This window comes from Physeter macrocephalus, chromosome 2 (genome assembly GCF_002837175.3).
Source record: "Physeter macrocephalus isolate SW-GA chromosome 2, ASM283717v5, whole genome shotgun sequence".
NCBI classification, from domain to species: domain Eukaryota; kingdom Metazoa; phylum Chordata; class Mammalia; order Artiodactyla; family Physeteridae; genus Physeter; species Physeter macrocephalus.
In genome coordinates, this window is record NC_041215.1 from 12229008 (window position 1) to 12239800 (window position 10793).

Consider the following 10793-nt stretch of genomic DNA (forward strand, 5'->3'; position numbering starts at 1 on the left):
TTTGTTGATTTCCTCTTTGATTTCTTCAGTGATCTCTTGGTTATTTAGTAGTGTATTGCTTAGCTTCCATGTGTTTGTATTTTTTACGGTTTTTTTTTTACTGTAATTGATATCTAGAGTCATAACATTGTTTTGGGGAAAGATACCTGATATGATTTCAATGTTCTTAAATTTACCAAGGCTTGATTTGTGACCCAAAATATGATCTACCCTGGCGAATGTTCCATGAGCACTTGAGAAGAAAGTGTATTCTGTTGTTTTTGGATGGAATGTCCTATGAATATCAATTAAATCCATCTTGTTTAATGTGTCATTTAAAGCTTGTGTTTCCTTTTTTATTTTCATTTTAGTTGATCTGTCCATTGGTGAAAGCGGGGTGTTAAAGTCCCCTACTGTTATTGTGTGTTACTGTTGACTTCCCCTTTTATGGCTGTTAGCATTTGCCTTATGTACTGAGATGCACCTATGTTGGGTGTATAAATATTTACAATTGTTATATTTTCCTGGATCGATCCCTTGATCATTATATAGTGTCCTTCCTTATCTCTTATAATAGTCTTTATTTTAAAGTCTATCTTTTCTGATATGAGTATTGCTACTCCAGCTTTCTTTTTGATTCCCATTTGTATGGAATATCTTTTTCCATCCCCTCATTTTCAGTCTGTATGTGTCCCTAGGTGTGATATGGGTCTCTTGTAGACAGCATATATACAGATCTTGTTTTTGTATCCATTCAGCCAGTCTATGTCTTTTGGTTGGAGCATTTAATCCATTTACTTTTAAGGTAATTATCGATATGTATGTTCCTGTTACCATTTTCTTAATTGTTTTGGATTTGTTAATTATAGGTCTTTTCCTTCCCTTGTGTTTCCTGCCTAGAAAAGTTCCTTTAGCATTTTTTGTAAAGCTGGTTTGGTGGTGCTGAATTCTAACTTTTGCTTGTCTGTAAACATTTTAATTTCTCCGTCCTTTCTGAATGAGATCCTTACTGGGTAGAGTAATCTTGGTTGTAGGTTTTCCCCTTTCATCACTTTACATATGTCCTGCCACTCCCTTCTGCCTTGCAGAATTTCTGCTGAAAGATTAGCAGCTAATCTTATGGGGATTCCCTTGTATGTTATTTGTTGCTTTTCCCTTGCTGCTTTCAATATTTTTTCTTTGTATTTAATTTTTGATAGTTTAATTAATATGTGTCTTGGTGTGTTTCTCTTTGGATTTATCCTGTATGGGACTCTCTGTCCTTCCTGGACTTGACTGACTATTTCCTTTCCCATGTTAGGGAAGTTTTCAACTATAATCTCTTCAAATATATTCTCAGTCCCTTTCTCTTTCTCTTCTTCTTCTGGGACCCCTATAATTCGAATGTTGTTGTGTTTAATATTGTCCTAGAGGTCTGTGAGACTGTTCTCGATTTTTTTCTTTCTTTTTTCTATGTTCTGCATTGTGGGAATTATTTCCAATATTTTATCTTCCAGGTCACTTATCCATTCTTCTGCCTCAGTTATTCTGCCTATTTCCAAGATTTTGGATCATCTTTACTATCATTACTCTGAATTCTTTTTCAGGTAGACTGCCTATTTCCTCTTCATTTTTTTGGTCTGTTGGGTTTTTACCTTGCTCCTTCATCTGCTGTGTATTTCTCTGTGTTCTCATTTTGCTTAACTTACTGTGTTTGGGGTGTCCTTTTCACAGGCTGAAGTTTCATAATTCCTATTGTTTTTGTTGTCGACCCCTAGTGGGTAAGGTTGTTTCAGTGTGTTCTGTAGGCTTCCTGGTTGAGGTGACTGGTGCCTGTGTTCTGGTGGCTGAGGCTGGATCTTGTCTTTCTAGTGGGCTGGACAGTGTCTGGTGTTGTGTTTTGCAGTGTCTGTGAACTTATTATGATTTTAGCCAGCCTCTCTGCTAATGGGTGGGATTGTGTTCCTGTCTTGCTAGTTGTTTGGCATAGCGTGTCCAGCACTGGAGCTTGATAGTCGTTGATTGGAGCGAGGTCTTAGCGTTGAGACAGAGATGTCTGGCAGAGCTCTTGCCGATTGATATTACATGGGGTCGGGAGATCTCTGGTGGTCCAATGTCCTGAACTCGGCTCTCCCACCTCGGAGGCTCAAGCCTGACACCAGGTTGGAGCACCAAGCCCCTGTCAGCCACACGGCTGGATGCAGTCAGTGGCAGCAGAAGTGGTTTCATGAGCATGGCGGCGGATCCTGTGCAGGGGTGGCAGCCGCAGAGGTGGCCCATTGTATGCCTTTTGATTGAATAATTTATTCCATATACATTTAAAGTCATTATTGATAGGCCAGGACCTACTAATTCCATATAATTTGTTTCCCGGCTAATTTGTAATTCCCTTCTTCCTTTCTTTCTCTCTTCTTTTGTAAATTAATGATTTTTATAGTGGTGTGCTTTTATTCTCTTTTCTTTATCTTTTGTGTATCTAATGCAGATTTTTGCTTTGCAGTTACCATGAGGCTTTCATAAAACATTTTATTGATATACAGTCTATTTTATGCTGATAACAACTTAACTTCAATTGCATACAAAACTCTATCCTTTTATTCCCCACCCCAACAATTATGTTTGATGTCACAATATATGCAATTTTACATTGTGTATCGATTAACAAATTATTATAGTTGTAACTAAAAAAGTACTTTTTGCTTTAAACTTTATCCTATATTTAAGTGGTTAACAAACCACAATATTACAGTATTAAAGTATTATGCATTTGACCATATACTTACTTTTACCAGTGTGCTTTATGTTTTCATCTTACTTATTAGGTTCCTTTTATTTCAACTTGAAGGATTTTCAGCATTTTTAAAAGGCTGGTCTAGTTGTTATGAACTCCCTCGTATTTTGTTTGTTTCTGAAAGTATCTCATCTTCATTTCTGAAGGACAACTTTTCTGGACAAAGTATTCTTGATTGGCAGTTTTTTCTTTTAGCACTTTAAATATATCATCTTATTCTCTCCTAATCTGCAAGTTTCTGGTGAGGAATCTGTTGGTAACCTCATGGAGGTTTTCTTGTATGTGAGGAACTTTATTTTTCCTGCTGCTTTGAAAATGCACTTTTTGTCTTTGACTTTAGACAATTTAAAAATAATGTGTCATGTAGGAGATTATTTGGGGTTGAAATTTAGTGGTGGGGGGTCTATGAGTTTCATGAACTTTGATGTCCAAATCTGTTCCTAGATTTGAGAAATTTTCAGCCATTATTCCTTTCAATAAACTTTATGTCCCTTTCTCCCTGTCTTCTCCTTCTGGCACTCCAATACACATAGGTTCCTTCTTTTAGTGATATCTCATTTTTCACTAGACTTTCTTCACTCTTTTTCATTCTTTTTTTTCTTTGGTCTTCTCTGAATGGATAATTTTAAATGACCTGTATTCTTCCTCATAGATTCTTTTCTCTTCTTTGTCCAATCTTTTGCTGATGTTTTCTATTGCAGATTTTATTTCATCTTTGTATTCTTCAGTTCCTGAATTACTATTTACTTCTTTTTAATAATTCCTATCTCTCTGTTAAAGTTCTTATTTTGTTTGTGTATAATTTTCTTGATTTCATTCACTTGTCTTTCTGTGTTTTCCTGTAGATCACTTAACTTCCTTAAAACAACTATTTTGAGTCCTTTATTGGGAAAATCACAGACCAAATCATGGATCTCCATATCTTTCTTTTTGAATTTTTCTTGCTCCGACTCTGTGCTAGAATTTCTCTGCTGGACTCCCAGACTTCCACAAAGGCACACTTGTCTGTGGGTATTTGTCAAAATTAGTGTTCTTTGAGAGAAGACAGTAGAAAACTCTTATTCTGCCATGGTAATGATGCCACTTCTCCTAAATTTGGGTTTGGCTTTAGAGAACATAGTGAGCCTTTTGGCTCAGAAATGCCTTAGCCATTCTCACTGCTCACAATAGACTAAGGCTGGGTGATCAAATAAGTAGAGGCAGCACAATTTCAATGATCTCCTTTGCCATATTTTGTGTCTTGAGTCTTAAACAATAGAAATTTATTTTTGCACAATTCTGACTAGAAATGTGAGATCAAATTCCTGATTGCAGGGTTGGTTTCTCCTGGGGCCCCTCTCCTTGGCTTGTAGATGGCCATCTTCTCCCTGTGTCTTCATATGGTGATCCCTCTATGTGTGTCTGTGTGCTAATCTCCTCTTCTTATAAGGACATCAGTCATGTTGGATTAAGGCCCACTTTAATGACCTCATTTTAACTTAATTATCTCTTTCAAGGCACTATCTCCAAATACAGTCACATTTTGAAGTAATGGGTATTAGGTCTTCAACATATGAATTTTTATGGGACACAACACAGTCTATAACAACTAGTAACATACAATTTCCATGCTCCTATTAGTCTAGCCTCATGTGTGAAAATTTGGCCTATGAGCTGCTGAATACACTCTGTCTGTATACAACAATCAGGAAGGTTTAGAAGACTTGAAATTTCAGAAAGTTCAAAGATTGAGGACACCAGTTGGTAAAACTTCAGGTCAGAAACTGCAGTTTTGAAAGGATGCTTTGTGTTGGATTGGGAGACCACTGCTTGAGGAGAAGTTGTAGAGCAGTTGCCCATTATTTGATATTTGGAAGTATTGCAACAAATAAGTGTAGAGTCTGTGATCACTTGCTCAGACATATTTTTGGAGCCAGCAGATGGTCCACATTTTGTAGATATCAGAAGGGTGGGCTGATTCTGCATAACCTGTTCATCTTCTTCATGTCTTTAGCTGAAATATAGACTTTATGTTTAATATGGGACATTGCCTCATTAGTATTTGGGGGACTGGCAGCTATGTAAATAGTTGGCTGATTTCTATTAAAGTCTGGCTGTCAACAAAAGAGGAAGTGCTGCAGGTTCAAAGCCCAGACAAATGCCATTTCAAAGAATTCTTTCTTTTTTTTTAATTTTAAATTTTTAAATTTTTAATTTATTTATTTTTTAATACAACAGGTCAAAGAATTATTTATTTTCAATTATTATTTTCAACTTGAACCATCACAAAGGTTCAAGTTGAATTTCAATCCTTTTTTTTTTTTTTTTTTTTTTGCGGTACACGGGCCTTTCACTGTCGTGGCCTCTCCCGTTGCGGAGCGCAGGCTCCGGACACACAGGCTCAACAGCCATGGGCCACGGGCCCTGCCGCTCCACGGCATGTGGGATCTTCCCAGACCGGAGCACAAACCCGTGTCCCCTGCATCAGCAGGCGGACTCTCAACCACTGCGCCACCAGGGAAGCCCTCAATCTGTTTTTCGAAGGTTCTGTTGAAATATTCTGAATATTATATTGACTAATGCATAGATGATTGTGACCTACCAGATGAATGAACTCTTCATGGTTGTAGACTAAATGGTGAGCTGATGGACACAGATGAGACTTCTGGTGGCCTTGCTGACCTGGCTGCTGGATTGTTGGGTTAGATGCAGGACAAAATGTCCACACCTCAGGCTGGAAAGGTAGATAGACTTGTTGAGGGTGCATGCAATTAGAATGAGACTCCAGCCAGAATGCAGCTGGTTCTATACAGTTGTGTTAATAAAATCAAATTTCCCTCCATACTCTTATCACAGGTGGAAGGATACCATCTATGTGCAAATATTTTGGAGCATTATGGTCAGCTGGGATATTTGGGGCTGAAGTTACTATAATGGGATTGAATCAGGGAGTTTGTTGAGGAAGGCTAGATTCTTTAGCTGCCTGAGTAAAATCTAAGATATGGTACCAAATTTGAAGCACCAGGTAGACTGGACATTCTAAAAACCTTAATGCCTTGGGGAACTTGAGCTGCTGCTGTCTGTGGTTCCTGCTAAAATCATTCACCATGGGACTGCCCACCTTGAAGTTGCCTATCAATGATGCTGCATATTCAAAACCTACTTCCTTTTTTCATTTCCTTCTTGTCCATGGTGGTCAGCATTCTGAGATTACATGTCTAGGTTGAGAAAAGTCATGTGATTGTGTAGACCATACATTTCAAAGCCAACTGTGACATATGGGTCTCCTCTACAAACAGGCTAGTTACTTTCCCAAGGGGAAGCCTGGATACTGTCATCCATAACATGGTCTTGGCTACTATAGCCACAGATGCTTCAGAACATTTTGCTGTAGGGCCTATAAGACCCAAAGATCAACTTGGTGGCTTTCTGAACCATTTGGATATTGTCTGATTGGACCTAATTGCACAGTGGGTAATTCTAGGCCTCGATGGAAATAGTACTTATCTTTTCAGTCAGGCATTTTCCTCTTTGCCAGTCACCTTGCTGGTACTGTGGCCAAGAATAATAGTTGGGCAAGGCTGGTCTTCCTGATGCCTCTTTCCCTCCCTCTGCTTCCACACCCCATCCCACCCTCTTTCATATGTATATATGTTAACATCTCATTTTACATCTCATTATTCCTATTGATTTTCTCTCATCTCATGAAGTTTTCCTGTTTAATAAGGTCTGTTTTCCCTGACTTCCTCAAGTCCTACCTTCCAATTCATCTTCTGACTGTGTATGAGTGTGTGAATGTGAGTGTGCATGAGTGCATGTGAGAGTGTGTGTTGCCTCTGCTTTCTTATATCTCTATAGAGAGAAGTCTTTCCATGCAGTACCTGAGTTCCTCTGGGTTCTGTCAGGAATAAGGTGGCACCTGCCCTTTTAGATTTTCTAGACTCTGATGAAAGGAGAGGGGAGATTTTAGATTTGTGTGTTTGCTTTGCCAGACAAAAGACCCATCTGTCAGGTGTGCAGGAGTGTGTTTACTAAGGGAATTCAGGCTGGAGGTGGTCATTGGATAGAGCTGAACAGCTGGAGCTGAACAGCTCTGTGTTTATGACTCTCTCAGGGTAGAAGGAGACCTGGGCCACTTCTGTAGTGGATGCAGCCTGGGTTCTACTTACAAAGTCAGGACCTTTAGGGAAAACCTTATTGTAAAAAGGTAACTGCAATGCCTTTCAGGAATTCAGGAAATTGATTGTATTTTATATTTCTTTCAGAGAAATATCAATGTTTATTAAAGGAAGAAAAGGCTAAATTCAAGAAATGTGGCCCTATTGACATTTGAAAAGTTGAAATCTATCATCACATCATAGTACATGTTTCCCACATGTTTCAATAATTAAATAGGAAGCATCAAATAATAGAAAATTGGTGTTCTTAGATCAAGAATAACAGGAGCAATCATTCACCAATATTACTGAGCACTAACCAGGCATTAGCATCAAAGATGCTGAGAAAACAAAAGTGAACAAAGCAGATGGAAATCCCATCCCATGGAGCTTGCAGAAAGGAAGCTATGTGACTTGTCTATGTAACAATTAAAGGCATTGTATGCACAGTAAAGGAAACCGTCAATAAAACAGAAAGAAAACCCACAGAATGGGAGAAAATATTTGCAAATGAAGTGGCTGACAAGGGATTAATCTCCAAAATATACAAATAGCTCATGCATCTCAATATTAAAAAAACAAACAACGCAATCAAAAAATGGGCAGAAGATCTAAATAGACATTTCTTCAAAGAAGACATACAGATGGCCAAGAGGCACATGAAAAGATGCTCAACATCACTAATTATTAGAGAAATGCAAATCAAAACTGCGATGAGGTATCATCTCACACTGGTTAAAATGGCCATTATCAAAAAATCTACAAACAATAAATGCTGGAGAGGGTGTGGAGAAAAGGGAAACCTCCTACACTTTTGGTGGGACTGTAAATTGGTACAGCCACTATGGAGAACAGTATGGAGGTTCCTTAAAAAACTAAAAATAGAACTGCCATATGATCCAGCAATCCCACTCCTGGGCATATATCCAGAGAAAACCATAATTTGAAAGGACACATGCAACCCAATATTCATTGCAGCACTATTTACAATAGCCAGGACATGGAAGCAACCTAAATGTCCATCAATGGAGGAATGGATAAAGAAGATGTGGTACATATATAACATGGAATATTACTCAGCCATAAAAAAGAATGAAATAATGCCATTTGCATCAACATGGTTGGACCTAGATATTGTCATACTGAGTGAAATAAGTCAGACAGAGAAAGACAAATATCATATGATACTGTTTATATGTAAAATCTAAAAAAATGGTACAAAGGAACCTATTTACACAACAGAAATTGAGTCACAGATGTAGAAAACAAACTTATGGTTACCAAGGGGGAAAGGGGGTGGTTAAATTGGGAGATTGGGATTGACATATACACACTACTGAATATAAAAGATAACTAATTAGAACCTACTGTATAGCACAGAGAACTCTATTTGGTGCTCTGTAATAACCTGTATGGGAATGGAGTCTAGAAGAGTGTGTATATATGTATATGTATGGCTGATTCACTTTGCTGTATAGCAGGAACTAACACAACATTGTAAATCAATTATATTCCAATAAAAAAATTAATTAAGAAAAGAAACTTCTTTTGGACTTCTAGCCTTCAGAACTGTAAGATAATAAATGTGTATTGCTTTAAACAAAAAACGTATTGTAATGGGAAAATATTCTCCTAAATGTATTGTTTAACAATAGACTTTGAACCACATAACAGTAATATGATAAAGATCAATATCTTTATGAATTTTATACATATATATGTTTTATGTAGACTGTCATAAACTTTTAGCAAAAATGTCAAGGTGTTAATATATAAATGATCAAAGAGCTTGAAGAAATGTGAAACCTCACAGAACTTGCTCACTGCCTTGACCTGCATATTATTTGCTGATATCTGGCTTTTAGTTTCTGAAGAGAATAGGCCATTGTTGAGAACCTACAGGTGAAGCCTCATATGCCTGGGTCATAAAAGGAGAGAGGTGAGAACAGCAGACAGGGAGGATAGTGGAGACAGGGCCTTCTGCAGACCACTGTTTCCAGGATGTCTCAGCTGGGTTTGGCTTTGCTTTCTGTGCTCTCTCAGCTCCTGCATCTGGCTCTAAGGGATCTGCACCCATGAGTGTCCCCATCCCAACCACTTTTCCCAGATGAGGAAGCCACAGGTTTAAAACCCGGATAGTGAATATGCCACTGTCCCCTCCTGTGTCAGCTCTGGTCTTCCCCAGAGGTGACCTGAGCCCAGTGCTACCTGCGGCTCATCCTGGCCTCCAGACATCCTTGGGCTTGTGGGCAGTAGACAGCAGTTCTCTCTGGGTGCCCTCCCGCTTCCTTCTTGGGGAGGGCTTTGTCAGGCCTCATGGGCCCCATGCAAGACCCACTGCTCCTCCTCCCATGCTACCGAGTCCAAACTCATCCTGCTCACTGCATGACAGGTCAATAAATCAGGAGATGAGCTGTGCTGGGGCAAGGAATAATGACTTTATTCAGAAAGCCAGCAGACAGAGAAGATGGCAGACTAATGTCCTAGAGAACCACCACAGTTAGAATTCAGGCTTCTTTTATGCTAAAAAGGGGAAGGCAGAGGGTGGGGGAGTTGGCTGTTGCAAACTTCTTGGTGCAGGAATCCTTTGTTCTTGCAGCTGTCCACATAGGTTTTGTCACAATGTTCTCATAAACCTTTAGCAAGACAAATGTTATTCTCTGTTCTGCAACTTTTTAATCTCTATATGAATGGAAAAGTGTTATACTCTTAAAGGTCAAAGCCTTAAGAATAAGCTACCCTGTATATTTTAGGCTATAGGCAACATATTTTTTCTTTTAATTAACTAATTTATTTTTGGCTGTGTTGGGTCTTTGTTGTTGTGGTGAGGGGGGGCTACTCTGTGTTGCAGTGTGCGGGCCTCTCATTGTGGTGGCTTCTCTGTTACAGAGTATAGGTTCTAGGTGCGCAAGCTTCAGTAGTGTGGCACGCAGGCTCAGTAGTTGTGGCACACAGGCTTAGTTGCTCCGCAGCATGTGGGATCTTCCCGGACCAGGGCTTGAACCCATGTCCCCTGCACTGGCAGGCAGATTCTTAACCACTGCACCACCAGGGAAGTCCTAGGCAACATTCTTAACTCAAAGCAAAAGCAATAGAATACAAAGGTTAAAGTAAGAGAAACTGATCTAATATGGAGTGAGATTTGTTCTTTCCTGTTACAACCAGGCTTAACCATTCCTGGGCAGTGCCTGGGCTGGGGGAGCATCCTCCTTATGGTGTCCCTCATCTCCAGGGAACCTCCTCATCTGCTTCCCTCTCCTTCTTCTCTCTTACCCTCCCTCTCTGAAGATAAGGTCTATGCCCATTCATGTTGCCTAGCATTTCAGACACAAAATAGGTGCTCAGTAAATGATAACATTAGCTGCTCAGTGAAACAGGCACCGTTTGCTCTAAATGCTGTATATATGTTAATTCATGTAAGCTTCACAACCACCCCATGAGATCACTTCCATATTATCTTTATTTTATAATTGAGGAACCTGAGGCACAGAGAGGTTGAGTCACTAGACTAGGGTCACACAGCAGAACCAGGATGTAAACCCAGATTGCCTGACTCTGAGGTCCTTAGACCAGGAAGCAAGATGGTCTCTGATCTTTCTTAACACTGTGGACTCAGGGAGTGGTGAGGGATAAGCAAGATTCACACTTGGGCCTCCCACTCTCATTCCACTCAGCACCATCCTCATGGCCAACAGATAGAGACGGGGCTTCTAAGGGAAAATCTCTTGGCACCAAAAGCAACAAAAGTGACAAAGCACCCTGGATGACTCTAGAAAGTATAAAGTCAAACAGGTCCCAGGTGGCAGCCCTGGAACTCCATCCATCTATCCCCTACTGCTTGGTTGGGTTCTCCGCCATGTTGAAACTCTGATCTTTTGGCAGGTTCCAGCTGCCTCACACAGCTGGCC

The 10793-nt window shown here is 39.6% G+C and overlaps 1 pseudogene; it reads right to left on the reverse strand.

The window, feature by feature from the left end:
- LOC112062276 (TGF-beta-activated kinase 1 and MAP3K7-binding protein 2-like) overlaps window positions 1-5986 on the reverse strand; it is a 27764-nt pseudogene extending 21778 nt beyond the window's left edge.
- Between the last annotated feature and the right edge of the window lie 4807 nt (window positions 5987-10793).